At 54.2% G+C, this 5,304-nt stretch overlaps 1 protein-coding gene across 1 annotated transcript in view; it reads left to right on the top strand.

Moving 5' to 3' along the window:
* Positions 1-5,304, top strand: part of PRKCA (protein kinase C, alpha) — a 176,527-nt gene that overhangs the window by 97,807 nt on the left and 73,416 nt on the right. The gene's annotated exons all lie outside the window — the stretch shown is intronic.

The raw sequence follows: 5,304 nt of genomic DNA, 5'->3' as shown, positions 1-5,304 counted from the left end.
ACAGCGCTTACCCATGAGGACCCGGCCGCGGTGGCTCCACATCCGTGTCCCCGGCCCGGCGCCCCCCTCGGGCCGTGTCTGGGTGGGCACTGTCGCAGCATGGCTTCTCCTCTGGGCTCCCACAAAATCCACGCTCAGCCGCGGGGCCTCAGGGTGACCAGACGTGTCTGCTGCAGTGCCCACTGAGCTGAGTTAGGGTGGAAGCCGCTGTCCTCCTTGTTCTGGGCCCACCGTGTCCCACCCGACGGACACGCCCTCCTCCTGGACAAGGACATCCACTCTCATGAGATGAGCACACAGACTGTGTTCCCATTTGTATTTAGGAATTCTAGGCTATCACAGAAGCGGAAAAGCCGACTGACTCTTACTGTAAATAACAGAAGATCTTATAGAAAAATAAAAGACTCGGAGGGTCTGTTGAAGGAAAGAGTTGGGGTGGGGGAGGTTGTCCCAGAGAGAGCTTACTTTGGGGAACTTGCTCACATTTTTTCTTTGAAAACTAATCAAGTTTTCTACCCCGTGCTGTCCTGTCAGATAAGAATTCAGGGAGAATCAGAGGGTCTCAAGGCATTGCAAGGGAAGGGTCCCTCACTTTGCCACTGGGTGACCTCATGACACGAACCACATGCAGCTGACCACCAGCATGGGGTCGTGTGTAAAGTCCCCACGGCAGACATGGGCTCCCTGTGACTGTGTCTCGGAGAAGTTGCTTTATTTTCTCAGAACCTCCTGACCTGCATCCTTGCGCATGGGGGTGCGATTCTCACCTGCGTTCCCTCTGGTTGGACTGATGCTGCGGGGTTTGGGGGGCCCACTCTGACTGATGGCCGGGCCCCTGGGCGCAGAGCAGGCGGACCCTGGGGTTTGGTGCATGAGCCCATCCACACCGTTGCAGCCCCTCACTGACCTCTCTCTCTCTTCTACTAAGGTTCCTCCATTGTCAGAGTCACATAGGGAGGCAGGGAGCATACCGCTTCAGAGAAAATCACCATAAAACGGAGACACACTGAGCGGTAAGGGATGGAGCGGAGTAAGGCAGAGCGCCTGTCCTTTGTCCTGAAAGCCCTGTGGTGGCCCCCGCCCCGCAGGTGGGCAGGCAGACCTCAGCCGGGAGGGTCTCGGCCCCGCCTCAGTCAGAACCACCTGGCCATGGGTTGCTCCCAGTCCTGGTGCTTCTGAACACAGACCCCAGGCCGTGTGCTCTAGACTGGCCACATCATTCCCAGGCTGCTGCCCGAGGGGCCGGGCTCCGTCGAGCCTCAGGAGTGGCACCGGGGCCCCACTGGGGCGGCTCACAATACCCGGTGCAGGAGAAAGACCCAGCTCACAGGGACAGCAAGGCGAGCCTCCTGGGGCTCGGGGGCTGATCACACCGTCGTCGCCAGGAGTTGAACTTGACTGTGGAATCGTCTCGGGGGAGACACCCGCGCTGAATCAGAGACTTTTCACGCATGAAAGCCAACCAGTGGCATCTCTGGCTGTAGTCCGGCCATGTCACTCGAGAATTGGTCTGCTGGTTCGTACAGAGAAGTGCTCAGCTCCAGGACCACGAGCTCAGCGGCCCTTAGTACTAACAGCAGCAGCTCAGTGACCGGCGCTTCCCACCACGGGGCGCCTATGAAGCGCTTTACCTGATTGACCTGTTTAAACCTGTGCAGAAATTTATTATCTTTGTAGAGGATGAAACTGAGACACAAAGAATTTAACTTGCCCAAGTCACACAGATCGTCAGTTTAATGGAAACCTGTTTAAAGGATAGAAGTAGAGATATTTTAATGACGGTACCAGGAAGAATTGGAATCTCATCTTAGCTAAGACTGCTGTAATAATACCATGGACTGAATTTCTTTTGGTTCTGGAGGACAGGTAAGACAAGATCAAGGTGTCTGTTGACCATTTCTGGACAGAACCGTCTTCCTGGCGTGGAGCAGCTGCCTCCTGGCTGTGTCTTCACTTAGGGAACAGGGGAGAGAGAAGAGGTTGAGAGTGGGCAGCGGGCGACAGAGGAGGGCGCCGTGCTGTGCAGCCTTCAGGGCACCGTTCCCACCCTGAGGGCTCCTCACGACCTCGTCACCCCAAGGCCCCGTCCCTACACCATCCCCAGGGGGTCAGGGCCTCGGCGTACAAACGTGGGGGCACAAACATTCTGTCCACAGCAAATCTGATTGAAAAACACAATAGTTATTTGTGTGCAGGAAATTCAGGCCTAAATATAGAATGCCAAACTAAGGGAAATAACTAATTAGTAATCATTTCTTTAAAATTTGTAGAGTAATTTTAGATGTTCAGAATCAGAATTAGCCTGGCTTCAAGGAGAACGGAAGTATAAATAATAAATGGTGACTAGCAGCACTTGCGGTACCAAAAAAAAAGTCACAAAAGCAAATAGCACAGAGTTCCCCACATCCTTCACCCAGCAGCTCCCAACCCAGAGTCCAAGTATCAAAGTCGTCACATTTTTAATAGTTCCTGATAAATGTGTGAACCACAGGTTAGTCAATGGAAATGTTTTAAAGAGTCAAGGAGTGAAATCAGATATTGTGTATAACACATACGTGTATGAAACCTGGAAAAATGGTGTTGAGGAACCTATTCGTAAGGTAGGACTAGGCACACAGACATAGCGGCGAGACTTGTGGGCGCAGCGCGGGGAGGAGAGGGTGGGGCGAAGGGAGAGTAGCCCTGAAGCACACACATCGCCACGTGCAAGATAGCCAGCCAGCGGGGAGCTGCTGTACGCACGGGGAGCTCGGCGCGGTGCTCTGCGTAGGGTTAGGTAGGGGCAGGACGCGGTGGAGGGACGCCCAGGAGGGCGGGGGTAGATGTGCTCCGACAACGGGCTCACGTTGTTGTACGGCGGAGACCAGCACAACGCTGTAAGCAGCTACACGTCAGTAAGAAAACGAGAGCCAAGAGAAGCGGTCCGGCTTCCTGCCCAGGACAGAAGAAGCCCAGACGGGCCGCTTCCGGGGTGCCCGCCTCTCGCCTCACCTGCCCGGACCCCCCCCACCCAGCAGATCAGGCCCCACGGTCGTGACAGGCGGTCTCAGTCACTCAGCTGCGTCCTGCGTCCTGCCTGGGTGCCCACTGTCCACAGGACTGGGTCTTTCTCCATGCTGAGCCTTACAGCCCCCGCTTCACGGACACCCACAGCACGCAGCCACCGAGCACTGTTCTCTGAGCTCAGAGGGGCAGGAAGCCGCGGGACGAGGCGGGAAGTGGCGGTGCTGGAGCCTGAGCCCAGGTCTGACTCCCGAACCCAAAGGCCGAGGCCCTCCCATGTCTCTCGTCAATTAAAGAGTCTCTTTGGGATAAACAGCAAGCCCATGAATGTTTGCTCAACCCACATCAGCACCCCGCAGGTTCTCTGAGGCAATGGAAGCTCTAAACGTGGGACTGACGTCCCTGGAGGAGGCCGAAGGACGGGGGTGTTTGAGAGGCCAGAGGGAAGAGCGCAGGAGCGGGCGAGGGGAGGTGACGGGATTAGCCAGCCTTGGCTTTTCCAGGGGTCATGTATGGATGTGAGAGCTGGACCATCAGGAAGACTGAGCACTGAAAAATTGATGTTTTTAAACTGTGGTGTTGGAGAAGACTCTTGAGAGTCCCTTGGACTGCAAGGAGATCCAACCAGTCCATCCTAAAGGAAGTCAACCTTAAATATTCATTGGAAGGACTGATGCTGAAGCTGAAGCTCCAGTTCTTTGGTCACCTGATATGAAGAGCTGACTCATTGGAAAAGACCCTGATGCTGGGAAATATTGAAGGCAGGAGGGGAAGGGGACAACAGAGGATGAGATGGTTGGATGGCATCATCGACTCAATGGACATGAGTTTGAGCAAACTTCGGGAGATGGTGAAGGACAGGGAAGCCTGGTGTGCTGCAGTCCGTGGGGTCGCAAAGGGTCAGACACGACTGAGCACGCACACACAGCACACACACAGTGAGAACACAGATATCAGCGATGACCCACGACGAGCCGAGCTCATGGTGCACACGGGTGGCTTCTGGGGCCATGCTCGTAGACCGTAAGCACCTGTGTTAAAGATTAGATTAGCTCCATTTGACCTGTGCAGACTCACCCAGTTTAAAAATCATTCCCAAAGTAAAATAGAAACTCCCAAGGGACTAGTGGGATGGAAATTGCCCTTTGGAAATCAGAGATCAGGGTCCTTTAGAGATTGGTGCAGTATTTATGGGAAAGGCGTCCACTTCCTGGTGTATTTTTACTTCTTGCCTTTGGGCAGTGGTGCGATGTTATCTGAACAGTGTCATTTTTTTCTTTTAATATGTGATTTTAATAGGTTTCCTACATTCCTTTGTGCTTTTTATTTGGTTTGGAGGAGTGGTAAAGAAAAAACAAATCCCTCATGGGGACGAATTTTCAATTTAATGTTGTAAATAAATGGAAAAAACATCGCAGGCTTTACAGCTGTTTCAGGAACACATCTCCCCAAATAGACTGTCCTGCAGAAGAGTCTGATTTTCTCAGATACTTCGTTTGTTAGTTCCGCGTGGAGATGGAGGTTCTAATCGGGCTCCAGGGGAGGGGGAGAGCTTCCTGCAAGCGTGAGGATGTGAGGCTGCTGGCGGCTGCAAGGTTGCATCCTCCAAGAACCTTCTAGAACTGTGTGGGGACCTGCCATCAGGTTGTTGATTTAAATAACAACATTCTACATACGCTCTGTGTCCTTCCACCTTTTAATGGGGCGGTCGGGGCGGTCGGGGCAGTCAGAGCAGCGAGACTCAGCTTTGCGTAATAATCACTCTGATCCACCGTCTGTCACCCATTTATGAGCCGGCGTCAGGCTCTCTGCCAGGCCCCCGGAGATGCTGAGATGAGGATGTAGAGCTTATCGTGGGGTGTGTAGTCTTGGGGGGGGGCATTAAGGCAAGGAAGAGAATGAAAGGGACGTGCCTGTAAGCACAGAGGCCCTTAGGGTGGCCCCTCGCCCGCTCCCAGGAAGCTGCAGGTGGCTTCCTAGAGGCCCCGGGAGGACAGGTGGGAGAGGCTGCCACGTGAGGATGCGGGCTGTGATTGGCTCAGGGTGTGCAGGGCTCGACCCTGGCCCAGGTGTCAGGGAGTCCAGCGTGCTCGGCCTCGAGGGGAATTATTTTCTGTATTCATAGACTTAGGGCTACAGTCACTACCGTTTCGCGTGCCCGGGTCTTAGGCATCACAGAGCAAGAGCTCCGAGTTAAATGCTTCTTTCTCACACAGGAACGTTTACGGTCCGAGTGGCTCGTTTTTTACAAGGACAGAGCATCAGTCTCCTCCCCCGCACTCCCGGGGGGGCCCCCCGGGT

The sequence above is a fragment of the Bison bison genome, unplaced genomic scaffold (assembly GCF_000754665.1).
Source record: "Bison bison bison isolate TAMUID 2011002044 unplaced genomic scaffold, Bison_UMD1.0 scf7180017864371, whole genome shotgun sequence".
NCBI classification, from domain to species: Eukaryota; Metazoa; Chordata; class Mammalia; order Artiodactyla; family Bovidae; genus Bison; species Bison bison.
Note: the sequence above shows the minus strand (reverse complement) of the source record. Positions and strands in the feature narration are given on the sequence as shown.